General features: G+C 47.2%; 2 non-coding genes across 2 annotated transcripts; both read left to right on the top strand.

The window, feature by feature from the left end:
- The first annotated feature begins 10,446 nt into the window (after positions 1 to 10,446).
- On the top strand, positions 10,447 to 10,610 carry LOC144731642 (U1 spliceosomal RNA). Its single transcript, XR_013587979.1, has one exon. It is a non-coding gene; the product is annotated as a U1 spliceosomal RNA (small nuclear RNA).
- Positions 10,611 to 14,819: 4,209 nt separating this feature from the next.
- Positions 14,820 to 14,983, top strand: LOC144731654 (U1 spliceosomal RNA). Its single transcript, XR_013587991.1, has one exon. It is a non-coding gene; the product is annotated as a U1 spliceosomal RNA (small nuclear RNA).
- The last annotated feature ends 1,095 nt before the right edge of the window (positions 14,984 to 16,078 follow it).

The following is a 16,078-nucleotide window of genomic DNA, read 5'->3' as shown; positions in this document are numbered from 1 at the left end:
CTCATAGTATACACAGATACTAAGGTATTGTCAAAACCCGGTGGGCTGTTTGTACATTTCTCCACCAACAAATATATAAGAGGCTTTCACAAGTCCAAAAAGTTGTAGAAAGTGTAGGGTAAATAGTTGATGTCAAAATGTTTCCGAAAATTGTGGTCTACCCCCCCCTCAAAAAATATCTTTACCCCTCGTAGGTATATATACTAACAACACCTTACATACAACAGAGGAAGTGGTATCTATTGACTCTGTAGTAGTATCTACCAGAGGTGTGGACTCGAGTCATGTGACTTGGACTCGAGTCAGACTCGAGTCATGAATTTGATGACTTGCGACTCGACTTGGACTTGCATAACAATGACTTTGTCCCACCTATGAGATGTGGACTCGAGTCATGTGACTTGGACTCGAGTCAGACTCGAGTCATGAATTTGATGACTTGCGACTCGACTTGGACTTGCATAACAATGACTTTGTCCCACCTCTGGTATCTACTGACTGTATCGTAGTATCTACTGAGCCAGTAGTAGCTACTGACTGTGTAGTAGTATTTAGTGACTGTAATAACTACTGACCATAGTAGTATTTACTGGGCCTACAGTAGTAGCTACCGACTATATACTCGTAACGACTAACTGTATAGTATCTGCTGACTCTATAGTAGTATCCACTGACTATAGTAGTAACTACAAAATCTATAGCAGTATCTACTCACTCTATAATAGTATCTACTGACTCTAGTAGCTACTCACCGTGGTAGTATGTACTGACTGTATAGTAGTATATACTGACTGTAGCAGTATTGACTGACTGTAGTGGTATATACTGACTGTTTTAGTATTTACTATAGCGGTATCTACCAACTCTATAGCAGTATCTACTATCACTACAGCAGTGTATACCGACTGAGGTTGTACCTGCTATCACTACAGCAGTGCATACTGCTGTGTTGGTACCTGCTTTGATTACAGCAGTGCATACTGCTGTGTTGGTACCTGCTATGATTACAGCAGTGCATACTGCTGTGGTGGTATCTGCAATGATGAGAGGAGTACATATTGTGGTGGTGGTACCTGGTATGATAACAGCAGTGCATATTGACTGTACTCATCATTCACCCTCACCACTCACAACTCACCCTTACCACTCATCCTCACCACTCACCACTCCCACTCACTATTCACCATTCACCCTCACAACTCACCACTCACCAACCTCCCTCACCAATCTCCCTCACCACTCACCCTCACCACTTACCCTCACCACTCACCGATCACCACTCACCCTCACCACTCACTCTCACCACTAACCCTAACCACTAACCCTCACCACTCTCACTCACCACTCTCCCTCACCACTCACCACTCACTCTCACCATTCACCCTCACCATTCAGCCTCACCACTCACCCTCACCACTCACCCTCACCACTCACCGTCACAACCACCACTCACCCTCACCACTCAACTTCACCCTCACTACTCACCATTCATCCTCACCAATTACCACTGACCAATCACCACTCACCACTCTCCACTAACCCTCACCACTCATCCTCAAAACTAACCACTCTCTCACCACTCACCCTCACAACTCAGCACTCACCCTAACCACTCACCCTCACCACTCACCCTCACCACTCACCCCTCACCGCTCACCACTCACCCATCACCACTCACAACCGCCACTCACCCTCACCACTCATCCTCACCACTCACCTTCACAACAACCACTCACCCTCACCACTCACCCTGACCACTCACCACTCATCCTCACCAATCACACCCTCACCAATCACCACTCACCCACACTGCTCACCCTCACCACTCACGCTCACCCTCACCACTCACCCCTCACTAATCACCACTCATAACCGCCACTCACCCTCACCACTCACCCTCAACACTCACCCTCACCACTCACCGTCACCACTCACCCTCACTACTCACCACTCATCCTCACCAATCACACCCTCAACAATCACCACTCACCCTCACCACTCACCCTCACCACTCACTCTCACCACTCACCACTCACCCTCACAACAACCACTCACCCTCACCGCTCAGCACTCACCCTCACTACTCACCCTCACCACTCACCACTAATCCTCACCAATCACACCCTCACCAATCACCACTCACCCTCACCACTTGCCACTCACCCTCACCACTCACCACTCACCACTCACCCTCACCATTCACCCTCACCACTCTCCCTCACCACTCTCCCTCACCACTCACCAGTCACGCTCACCACTCACCATCACTACTCACCACTCACCCTCAACACTCACCCTCACCTCTCACCACTCACCCTCACCACTCACCCTCACCACTCACCCTGACCACTCACCACTCATCCTCACCAATCACACCCTCAACAATCACCACTCACCCTCACCACTCACGCTCAACACTCACCCTCACCACTCATGCTCACCACTAACCCTCACCACTCACCCCCACCACTCACTAATCACCTCTCACAACCGTCACTCACCCTCACCACTCACTCTTACCACTCACCCTCATCACACACCCTCACCACTCACCCTCACAACAACCACTCACCCTCACTACTCATCCTCACCAATCGCACCCTCACCAATCACCACTCACCCTCACTGCTCACCCTCACCGCTCAACACTCAACCTCACCCTCACCACTCACGCTCACCCTCACCACTCACCTCTCACTAATCACCACTCACAACTGCCACTCACCCTCCCCACTCACCCTCACCACTCACCCTCACCAATCACCACTCACCCTCACCACTCACCCTCACCATTCAACCTCACCACTCACCCTCACCATTCACCCTCACCACTTTCCCTCACCACTCTCCCTCACCACTGTTGTGTATTAGCCTTCTTCCAAAATTGATATTAATAATATTTGATGATATTTTTATATATTATCTTTTTACTTGTTTTTATATAATGAATGAAAACACACCAAAGCACAGCAGACTGCAAAACACCAGGTGTCACTAAGTAATGGACTGGAGGAGGGCTAGGATGGCAGAATTTGCAACCTTGCTTCAAGGAAGGAGGGGGCCTGATGAACGGGCATATGTCACCCGTGCAGGCGGCAGAGACAGTGGGAGAGTCAGCCAGACATAATTAAGGCAAAAAGCCAACCATCCTGCATGGTTTTAAGGAATTAAATTATTAAATCCAGGGTGAGTGGTCAAATGAAGTGGGTCAGCTTAAGGTTGTGTACACAGGGGAGGGAGCTGATTAACAACCCTGCCCGGCTGAACGTGAGGGGGCCTTTGACCTGAAATTAAGAATAACACTCCCAGAGCAGAAGGTTGGATGACCACAGTGAGACGAGAATAAGAGTGTTGTATATCTCTCAAGAATGCAGACTCAGCTGAATAGCAAGGCTGCAGGGGTCACCAGAAGTTCGCGTTCGCCTAGTTAAGACGAAAAGCTCAATTATTCTGTATTGCTATTAAAGTAACGTTAAAGTCGGAATTTAACAACAGGGTAGGCTAAAGTTATTGATATTCACACCCACTCCAATTAAACCAGGCCACAAGTTACGCCTACTGAACCATCACCATCATTAAGTCAATATGAAATGTTATTTCCATACTTTAATATACAATTCGACCCAAAGCATATGACAATCAGAACCTTCCTAAGTCAAAATTGAATCGCACCCAGACAGGAGCGAATAGTCGATATAAGGTTGAAGAGGGTATGAACAATAAGAGCGCAGCGAACTGCAAACGTAAGCAAAAGCCGGGAACGACACCAACCCAGCGACACCAGCCCAGCAACAGCGAGTCGGGCTTCGACAGGCCATAAAAGTAGGAATAATAACTCCCGGGGTCAGGGGACATTAGAAGAAGCAAGCAGACAAAAACCAGAACTGACTCCAAGGTTCAACCGCCCTCACCTACAAGGAGTGACGGAAATTAATGAGGCCTTGAGTTAACGGCGTCGGCTGGACAGCAACAGCGACGGCGAGCAGAGATGGGGTGGGGCAGGGACTGCGGGGCTGTTGAGTGCAACTTCATGTCAGTAAAGCCCTGACAGGCAAGTTAAGCTAGAGACATCACAATGCCTAATGTCGTGCATGGCATCGATGTTAACGCTATTCACCGTAAACTATATTCCGCTTGTATAACCATGCAGACACCAAGGAGTACGAATTCCTAGGATCAAGAAACTTACCCCTTAACCTAAGATAGCGGAAATAAATTAATAATAATAAGCGTATGCATGAAAGACAAAAGTAAAGCTTGTGAAAAGCCAGGATAACGGGATGAATCACCACCAGGTCGAAAATAAATACATAATAAAAAGCGATGTTAAACCCAGGGTCGGAGAGAAAGGGAGATCCCGGCCGTCTTTGTATCCCCGCAATGCGGGATAGGAGTGTATACGCTCGGAGAAACACCTCCACTGGAGTCAAGCACCACGATGGGAAATGACAGATCTTAGGTTACATACAGAATCATAACTGTGAAATGGTAAGGGACAAATGTTAAACTTTTAACCATTCCTTTGTGCATCGGTGAGGGTCGGAGAGAGTGTTGCCCCTCCCTCCAGGTTGTGCAACACGGCCTATGAGACGATTTGTAACGTCTGTGTTTTGGGTTCATGAAGAAGGCCAGACAAGAGATAATATTGCACCCAGACAGAGAGACGACTTCGAGGCAATTTGTAACATCTGATTGTTTGCTCGTGGGTTTTATGGAGGGAGTGTGACAACGGAATATACCGTGGGTGATGCACACAAGGACATACGGACGTACGGACACACACATGGACACACCTACCTACGGACAGATCCTGACACAGCAAGAATCGAAAGAAGCCCCGCCTTGTGGGCGGGACCCAAAAGGATTTTTCGGCATAAAGGAAAGGACTCTGAGCATTGGAAACCAGTCCACCACGGGAGGGGGACTCAGGGGTGCGACCAGCGGGTCGGCTCAGGAGCGAGCTGCGACCAGAGGGTCGGCTCGACTCATCTTCAGCTCGACCGGGAAGGTCGACTCAGGAGCGAGCTGCGACCGGGAGGGTCGGCTCGACTCATCTTCAGCTCGTCTGGGACTCAGCCGAGTTCGATCGGCTCTCGGGGCTCGACTCAAGCGGCTCCCCGTCTCCTCTGCAGGCGGGCAAGACCCGCTTGACAGCTCAACTCGGCCGCGTGGGCCAACCTCTGCCGAGTCGGAGGTCCCTCTGCTGGCCGCCAGCGTCGCGGTTTGGCGACGAGGCGACGACCCAGCACTGCGCGCTGCGAGCGAGCTGTTGGCGCCACCTACCGACCGGGTTCCGAACTACGACAGCGTATCAACAGGCATCCAACCAATTCCCCACGGCGACAGAGGAGCGATTGATACGTATGACGCGCACCGCCCCCTCACCACACGACCACCAGGCGTCTGTTTGACATAAAGAACCGACTCCGAACATTGACTATTCAAGACCACTCTTACCACTCAAACACACTCGAACCCATAAGCCATCCGTGACTGTGAAGAAACACTCGAGACCGAGTGATGGCCATCCGTCGTTTATAAGAGTATTCGTGATTTTATCTTTAATATTTAGTGGGCTGTACTCTTAATCGCATAAATTCCCAACAGATCCATCAATACGAATTGATTCTTGGCACCTCCTTCCGCCGAGCCACGCTCACGTGGGGAGTGGTGGCCCACCAGATCCTTATCAGGTGATCTGGTCCCCAATTAGTAAACTTGATAAAATAACGATCTTCGGTAAAGGAGCACCGTCGCAGGCCCTTACTCCGAGCCATTCTGTTGTCAGATAACCTGCTGATGTATCTGTTGAGATTGGTGCCTTTAAGAATAATAACTGTTTTTGATTGTGTTTTTATCGCCGTATAATCTTTCAAGTATCTTTCAGTCATAATCGCCGCACGTACTCGCATCCTCTACAGAATATTCAACTGTCCCGTGACCCAAGGTGCTAACAACGTGATAAGGGTTGCGGATGATCAATAAGGAGGGCGGTACTGCGTGAACAATATTGAGTAATCATTCATTAACGTTAAGGTTTTCTTAGCATAGTATTTGCATGTTTTAACGACTCTCTCTCACTAACAACCATCGCGTTATGCGGGATCCATGTGCCGTTGTCAAGTGAAATCAGACAATCATTGATGATACTGTATTGATGCCGTGTTGACGTTCCGGGATTGAGAGTTCGCATACTATATCATAGTTGAGGTTGAATTAGTAATAAATTGATTAATACAGAAGTGGTTGTGTGATTCTTTCCTGAAGTCTATGCATAAGATCTGCTTCTGCGTTGAGATCTGAACTTGGTGACCTTAATAAACACACATACATACTCAGTAAATGTTAAAGCGATAACGGGGTGAACCGGGGACCTAAAGATAAGCGAGAATGAGACGAACCTAGACAACGATGCCGAGTTAATCTAAGTTAATCTTGCATACTTACACCACACCTGCATAACTGCATACGATTAATTGCCTTATTCCGATCGATAACCCACCCTCGTCACCGAGGCGGGGTCTGGTTATCATAACGACTTGCATTATCATAATTACACCCACTCGCATAATTACTACGATTACCTCTCGAATTGGCATAACTAAATGTGCATAATTACATAAATTAACATATTTCCGGATAATTACACATTTGGCCAAATTTCATTTGATTACTATTATTTTCACTGAATATTCATAACCCACATATACAACATAATAATTTCACCCACGCACGCATACAACACATCAAAATTTTCATAACCAACATATACAACACCACTCACCCTCACCACTCACCAGTCACACTCACCACTCACCCTCACTACTCACCACTCACCCTCAACACTAACCCTCAACGCTCAGCACTCACCCTCAACACTCACCCTCACCGCTCACCACTCACCCTGACCACTCACCACTCATCCTCACCAATCACATCCTCACCAATCACCACTCACCCTCACCGCTCACCCTCACTGCTCACCCTCACCACTCACGCTCACCCTCACCCCTCACTAATCACCACTCACAACCGCCACTCACCCTCACCACTAACCCTCACCACTCACCCTCACCACTCACTAATCACCTCTCACAACCGTCACTCACCCTCACCACTCACTCTTACCACTCACCCTCACCACGCACCCTCACAACAACCACTCACCCTCACAACAACCACTCACCCTCACTACTCACCCTCACCACTCATCCTCACCAATCACACCCTCACCAATCACCACTCACCCTCACTGCTCACCACTCAACCTCACCACTCACGCTCACCCTCACCACTCACCCCTCACTAATCACCACTAACAACCACCACTCACCCTCCCCACTCACCCTCACCACTCACCCTCACCACTCACCCTCACCACTCACTACTCACCCTCCCCACTCTCCCTCACCACTCTCCCTCACCACTCTCCCTCGCCACTCTCCCTCACCACTCTCCCTCACCAGTCACGCTCACCACTCACGCTCACCACTCACCCTCACTACTCACCCTAACCACTCGCCACTCACCCTCAACACTCACCCTCACCGCTCACCACTCACCCTCACCACTCACCCTGACCACTCACCACTCATCCTCACCAATCACACCCTCACCAATCACCACTCACCCTCACTGCTCACCCTCACTGCTCACCCTCATCACTCACCCTAACCACTCACGCTCACCCTCACCACTCACCCCTCACTAATCACCACTCACAACCGTCACTCACCCTCACCACTCACCCTCACCACTCACCCTCACTACTCACCACTCATCCTCACCAATCACACCCTCAACAATCACCACTCACCCTCACCACTCACGCTCAACACTCACCCTCACCACTCATGCTCACCACTAACCCTCACCACTCACCCCTCACTAATCACCACTAACAACCGCCACTCACCCTCCCCACTCACCCTCACCCTCACCAATCACCACTCACCCTCACCACTCAACCTCACTCTCACCACTCACCCACACCACCACCACTCACCCACACCACCACCACTCACCCACACCACCACCACTCACCCACACCACCACCACTCACCCACACCACCACCACTCACCCACACCACCACCACTCACCCACACCACCACCACTCACCCACACCACCACCACTCACCCACACCACCACCACTCACCCACACCACCACCACTCACCCACACCACCACCACTCACCCACACCACCACCACTCACCCACACCACCACCACTCACCCACACCACCACCACTCACCCACACCACCACCACTCACCCACACCACCACCACTCACCCACACCACCACCACTCACCCACACCACCACCACTCACCCACACCACCACCACTCACCCACACCACCACCACTCACCCACACCACCACCACTCTCCCCCTCACCACCACCACTCTCCCCCTCACCACCACCACTCTCCCCCTCACCACCACCACTCTCCCCCTCACCACTCTCCCCCTCACCACTCTCCCCCTCACCACTCTCCCCCTCACCACTCTCCCCCTCACCACTCTCCCCCTCACCACTCTCCCCCTCACCACTCTCCTCCTCACCACTCTCCCCCTCACCATTCTCCCCCTCACCACTCTCCCCCTCACCACTCTCCCCCTCACCACTTTCCCCCTCACCACTCTCCCCCTCACCACTCTCCCCCTCACCACTCTCCCCCTCACCACTCTCCCCCTCACCACTCTCTCCCTCACCACATGTTAAGGGCGATCCTAAAGGAATCTACAACCTTCGATGATTCCTTTGCGCGATTCAAAGAATCGATTCCTGGCGCATAGGAGGTTTCCATTTTTAATTACAGAGTTTTATTTGCATTCGTATGTTATGTTTTAAAGTTTGCAGGAGTTTTTAATTATATTTTAGCCCCGGTCAACGCCGGATATTTCCCATTCGTAGCAGTTTATATCAACTCTATAACCAAATTATATTAAACGGAAATAAGGCGATTCTAAATGAATCTACAACCGTCGATTCCTTTTCGCGATTCAGAGAATCGATTCTTGGCGCGGTCGGGTTTAGAGTTTTAATTACACAGTTGTATTTTCATTGGAATGTTATGTTTTAAAGTTTTCAGAAGATTTAAATGTATTTTTCCCCCGGGCAACGCTGGGTATATCGAGTTTATACCACAAAGTCGACGCCTGACAGAGTTGCGTGTCGAGGCCTAGTACCGTGCAGAGCCTCCGGCCTCGCCTAGATTGCCCACCCGGTTGAGGCTGGGTACTGGGGCCGTTAACCCCCCCCCCCCCCGCGCTACAATAATACTGTCTAATCGCTATAATTTTATTATCTACCGACCCTATAATAGTAATTGCACACATTGGGGTGGGGGGGGAGTGAAGAGGACGTGAAACTTTGATGAATTTACCTCAGAATCGCGTGTTAATGCGTGCGCATTTTTTTTAACGGGAATTCAAAATGGCGTCCACCCCGCAGCGAACGCGTTGCTACCCGTTGCCAGGGGCAACCGCCGTGGTCCGCGCCGGCCGGCGAGAATAAATAAATAAATAAAGCGTTAAATAAAAAAATAAAGATAAATCGCACTAAATCGATAATCGGTCCGATTTAAAGTTTAGAGACGAAAAATCGGAAATGCCTAAGTTTACCGCGGGGCCGGGGGCGTGCCCACCTGCAAAATTTAATCTCGCCGAACCCCACGGTCCGAGAGCTAAATCCCCCGGTAGGGAGCGTACGCAGACGAATGGACGGACGGACGGACAAAAAATGAATTATATAGGTTAGATAATGAAGGTGTTTTCGGTTGGATCGCGATCTTACCCAAAAAAATCTTTATTTTGAAGAAAATTCCAATGTGGGACCCTCCACTTGAAAATGTAATAGATGTCTGTGTGTCCCTCGTTTGACGTCACTCCACGTCGGCCAGCCCCCCTCATTAATAATCATGACCAGGTGACGTCCTACACATGGACCCCCGTCATTAATAATCATGAGCGGGTGACGTCAGTCCACATCGAACAGCCCCCCTTATTAATAATCATGAACAGGTGACGTCCTCCAAATGGACACCCCGCCATTAATAATAATTAGCGGGTGAAGTCACTCCAGATGGGGGGCGAGGCGCCTCCTCCCCCCTCCTCAGCGTCATACATTACCCAGAATACAGTTTTAGGGGCTTTGCTCAAAAACCTGACTGTCAGCTATGTGTTTAATAATAAAAAAATAATTTGTTAATTTCGTTTACAAATTAGAGTTTTATTCATATAGTTTTCATATATAACATCCATTCATTTATTATTATTTTTATTACAGCCACATTGAAGCTGGGCTTAAAACTTTCGTGACTGCAGGAATTAATATTTCCGGTTCTTTACCGAAAGAACCATAGAATACGTTAAAGCCTTTGAAGGGCCCATAGAGTAAAGGTACAGGTTTCTGGCTCCTATAGGGATATTGGGAGCAGCCCAACTCATACTTACCTGACAGGGGAGGCACCATGATCACTTAGGTGGTCCTCCCAGGGCGAGGCTCATCCATTGCACTGCGGGTGGGTTGACCCCTGCGATTTCCCCAAATGCGGGAAACTCGACTGTGTAATTTGTGGTACTGGGGGACTGCGTTCGCGCTATCCCCCGATAATAATGAATAACAATATTTTTAGTCACATTAAAGGTTTATAACATGCAAAAAATTGCTTGCAGGAGCACGAATGGGGAAGGTCATTATTTTTTGAGAATGCATTTAGCCAGAACAGACCCGTTGCCATAGTTAAACTTCGGTAAAGTAATTTCCATTCTACGTGACTTTATCAAAAGGACCAAGAAGATCGTTAAACTCGTTACTACTATAATGAGTCAAGAATGTCTGTATGTCCCTCGCGTGACGGCACTCCACGTCGGCCAGCCCCACTCATTAATAATCATGAGCGGGTGACGTCACTCCACATGTTGCACCCCCTCCCCCCTCATTAATAACCATGAGCAGGTGATGTCACTCCACATCGAACAGCCCCCCTCATTAAAAATCATGAAGAGGTGACGTCCTCCAAATGGACACCCCTCCATTAATAATTAAATCCTTTATATTAAGTTCGCGTGCTTGCTTGCTTGCGTGCTTGCTTGCTTAGGACCGTGCAAATCTTTCGGTCGTTTTTTAACCCACTTCCCGTGATCCAATCGAGCTGACATTTTCCACACAGACTCGTTGTGCCAGACGATTATTGTTCGTAAAAAAAAATTCCCAAAATGTGACACTTTTTAGGCAAAAAAAAATATTTTACATATATTCAAATAGAACGCATTCATGGCTTTGGCTGAACGTCAGAGTGTAAGAGCCCAGAGCGTAACCCCTCCACAGGCCGTGGCAGAGTAGCGCAGTTGGTAGCGCCCTCGCTTCCCATGCCAAAGGTCGCGGGATCGATCCCCGCGTCCTCCACAGGCGAATATATTTTTAAATCCTTTATATGGTGTTATAACTGTGAAAAGAAATAAGTCTGTGTCACCGAGGCCTTACAAATGGCACACGAATTGATGCAATGAATATCACATCACGGTCTGCTTTTCGCTTGCAAGTTTCAGATTTACTCAATTACACCCATCCTGGGACAGACAAAAGGCTAGTTGGAAATGTTTGGCCTGCTTTCGCATACCTATTTGTTTTACAAAATGCACATGTGGCAATATATCTATCAGTTGTGGAGTTAACATCAAGAATGATTACATGAAAGGATATGATAACTTTTTTTCGTATGGGTCATGAAGGCTGTTTAACCATACTTCGCCACTTTGGCCAGGGACCGGTTAAAATTTCACAGATTATGGTGATAGGTGTGGCCAGGATTCTCATCGCCCGACGAAACTTACAGAACCAGAGGTGAGATATACATTACCCAGAATACATTTTAGGGTCTTTGCTCAAAAACCTGACCGTCAGTTAAGTGTTTAATAATTATTCTTTGGTTCTTTTCGGTTAAGTCACGTCTAAAAATAAAATATTAAATAATAAATTAAAATAACATATTACGACGTTTCGATTGCAAAACAAGCAATCATCATCAGGCATAAAAGAAACAGCAACAAAAAATCTAACTAGAAAACTATAGACAGACATACAAGCAGACAGACATCACGACGGCACACAGAGAGAGGACACAAATCGGAAAACTATAGACAGACATACAAGCAGACAGACATCACGACGGCACACAGAGAGAGGACGCAAATCGGCACAAAGAGAGGGGTCGTTTCTGTGACGGTCCTTAAATATAGAGAGGGGGGCGGGGACGGAGAGAGGGAGGGGGCAGAGAGAATTAGCACATCAATGAGTGTACGGCAACGTAGTGTACGGCAACGTACTGCTGTGGAACGGGCACGCAAGATTGAAAACTAGGAGGCACACGAAAAATTAAATAACCTAGCAAAATATCGAAATGTGATGTAATACAACACAGAGAGTCGGTTAACACACAATTAACGCATAGCCTGGTTGATTACGTGTTTCAAAATTTGCTAAGTTAGAATTTTAAGTGTGAAAATTCTAAAGAGAGGACACAGGCAGAGAGAACAAATAGCCAGAAAAAAAAGGATAAGCTTAAAACTTCCCCGTAGAAGTGGTTCAATCTTAATTTAGGAGCTTTCGTGACTGCAGGAATTATTCTTTGGTTCTTTTCGGTTAAGTCACGTCTAAAAATAAAATAAAATAATACATTAAAATAACATATTACGACGTTTCGATTGCAAAACAAGCAATCATCATCAGGCATAAAAGAAACAGCAACAAAAAAACTAACTAGAAAACTATAGACAGACATACAAGCAGACAGACATCACGACGGCACACAGAGAGAGGACACAAATCGGAAAACTATAGACAGACATACAAGCAGACAGACATCACGACGGCACACAGAGAGAGGACACAAATCGGCACAAAGAGAGGGGTCGTTTCTGTGACGGTCCTTAAATATAGAGAGGGGGGCGGGGACGGAGAGAGGGAGGGGGCAGAGAGAATTAGCACATCAATGAGTGTACGGCAACGTAGTGTACGGCAACGTACTGCTGTGGAACGGGCACGCAAGATTGAAAACTAGGAGGCACACGAAAAATTAAATAACCTAGCAAAATATCGAAATGTGATGTAATACAACACAGAGAGTCGGTTAACACACAATGAACGCATAGCCTGGTTGATTACGTGTTTCAAAATTTGCTAAGTTAGAATTTTAAGTGTGAAAATTCTAAAGAGAGGACACAGGCAGAGAGAACAAATAGCCAGAAAGAAAAGGATAAGCTTAAAACTTCCCCGTAGAAGTGGTTCAATCTTAATTTAGGAGCTTTCGTGACTGCAGGAATTATTCTTTGGTTCTTTTCGGTTAAGTCACGTCTAAAAATAAAATAAAATAATAAATTAAAATAACATATTACGACGTTTCGATTGCAAAACAAGCAATCATCATCAGGCATAAAAGAAACAGCAACAAAAAATCTAACTAGAAAACTATAGACAGACATACAAGCAGACAGACATCACGACGGCACACAGAGAGAGGACACAAATCGGCACAAAGAGAGGGGTCGTTTCTGTGACGGTCCTTAAATATAGAGAGGGGGGCGGGGACGGAGAGAGGGAGGGTCTGTCTATAGTTTTCCGATTTGTGTCCTCTCTCTGTGTGCCGTCGTGATGTATGTCTGCTTGTATGTCTGTCTATAGTTTTCTAGTTAGATTTTTTGTTGCTGTTTCTTTTATGCCTGATGATGATTGCTTGTTTTGCAATCGAAACGTCGTAATATGTTATTTTAATTTATTATTTTATTTTATTTTTAGACGTGACTTAACCGAAAAGAACCAAAGAATAATTCCTGCAGTCACGAAAGCTCCTAAATTAAGATTGAACCACTTCTACGGGGAAGTTTTAAGCTTATCCTTTCTTTCTGGCTATTTGTTCTCTCTGCCTGTGTCCTCTCTTTAGAATTTTCACACTTAAAATTCTAACTTAGCAAATTTTGAAACACGTAATCAACCAGGCTATGCGTTAATTGTGTGTTAACCGACTCTCTGTGTTGTATTACATCACATTTCGATATTTTGCTAGGTTATTTAATTTTTCGTGTGCCTCCTAGTTTTCAATCTTGCGTGCCCGTTCCACAGCAGTACGTTGCCGTACACTACGTCGCCGTACACTCATTGATGTGCTAATTCTCTCTGCCCCCTCCCTGTCCCCGCCCCCCTCTATATTTAAGGACCGTCACAGAAACGACCCCTCTCTTTGTGCCGATTTGTGTCCTCTCTCTGTGTGCCGTCGTGATGTCTGTCTGCTTGTATGTCTGTCTATAGTTTTCCGATTTGTGTCCTCTCTCTGTGTGCCGTCGTGATGTCTGTCTGCTTGTATGTCTGTCTATAGTTTTCTAGTTAGATTTTTTGTTGCTGTTTCTTTTATGCCTGATGATGATTGCTTGTTTTGCAATCGAAACGTCGTAATATGTTATTTTAATTTATTATTTTATTTTATTTTTAGACGTGACTTAACCGAAAAGAACCAAAGAATAATTCCTGCAGTCACGAAAGCTCCTAAATTAAGATTGTTTAATAATTATAAAAAAGATGTTAATTTCGGTTACAAATTAGAGTTTTATTCACATAGTTTTCATATATAACATCCATTCATTTATTATCATTTTTATTACAGCCACGTAAAAGCTGGGCTTAAAACTTTCGTGACTGCAGGAATTCATATTCTATGGTTCTTTACCGAAAGAATCATAAAATACGTAAAAACCTTTGAAGGGCCCATAGAGTAGAGGAACAGGGTTTTGGTTCGTATAGGGATAGTTGGAGCAACCCAACTCATACTTACCTGACAGGGGAGGCACCATGATCACTTAGGTGGTCCTCCCAGGGCGAGGCTCATACATTGCACTGCGGGTGGGTTGACCTCTGCGATTTCCCCAAATGCGGGAAACTCGACTGTGTAATTTGTGATACTGGGGGACTGCGTTCGCGCTATCCCCCGATAATAATAAAAAAAATGATATATATTTTAGTCACATTAAAGGTTCATAACATGCAAAAATTTGCTTGCAGGAGCACGAATGGGGAAGGTCATTATTTTTTGAGAATGCATTTAGCCAGAACAGACCGTTGCCATCCTTAAACTCGTTACTACCTATAATGAGTAAAGAATGTCTCGTAACCCTCCACCACCCGACACGGCCAATCAGTAAAAATGTGTCACGTTGACAAAAGACAAATAGTTCACTGCTTTAGCTCACATTTATAATTTGAGTACGACGTTTCGCTGGTAATTGCGATTTAAAGGTTTTAATTAACTTTTCAGCGGGTACAAGGAAAACCAAAGAGAGTACTGAAAACCACTCCTTCCCGGGCGCCCCGGTTGGGCCCTTCGAGTCTCCGTCACATCCGCGGGCTCCATCCACATACAATGCAACAAAAAAAGCTCACCGCCATAACGTACACCGCCCCGTTCCCCTTATTCACATTCATCACCACCATTCACCCATGCGCTGCTCCATCACATCGCCTTCCCCCGATCGAACACGTACACTCCTCGCCCACACGACTTAGCAGGCCGGCTAAAATGTGCATGGCCATCTTTCACTATCTCTTCCCTATACCCGCCGGTCCCCTTGCTACCCCACCCCGGGTAGGGGCCACTTCCACTTCACACCTGCGGCCTTGTATCCCAGCCTAACCCGGTCTACTTCCATCACCCTTTCTAGCAACCTCCTCGCCCAGTAGCACACCTCTAACGGTGATATAGGGGACCCATCCAACTCTTTTCTGCGAGCTCCCCACAAGGCCTCCTTCGTCGCGCCTATTATGGCCCACGTTCGATCTCTGTCATCTCCCCGCACCTCCCTTAAGACTCCCCACATAATGTCCCGACTTATCACCTGCGATGGGTAAAACCAGGACAACAGCGGATGCTCAGTCTCCACACCTCCTGTGCGAAGGGACACTTCACCATGACGTGCACCGCGTCCTCATCTGTGTTGCAGCCCCTCGGGCATTTGGGCGAACGTGCCATTCGGCGAGAAAACATGAAGCCCCTCGTCTCCAATCTATCCCACACCGCCAACCAGGACAG

The sequence above is a fragment of the Lampetra planeri genome, chromosome 39, assembly GCF_965212315.1.
Source record: "Lampetra planeri chromosome 39, kcLamPlan1.2.h2, whole genome shotgun sequence".
NCBI classification, from domain to species: Eukaryota; Metazoa; Chordata; class Hyperoartia; order Petromyzontiformes; family Petromyzontidae; genus Lampetra; species Lampetra planeri.
The sequence above is the reverse complement of the archived record's forward strand: the minus strand, read 5'-3'. Positions and strand labels throughout refer to the sequence as shown.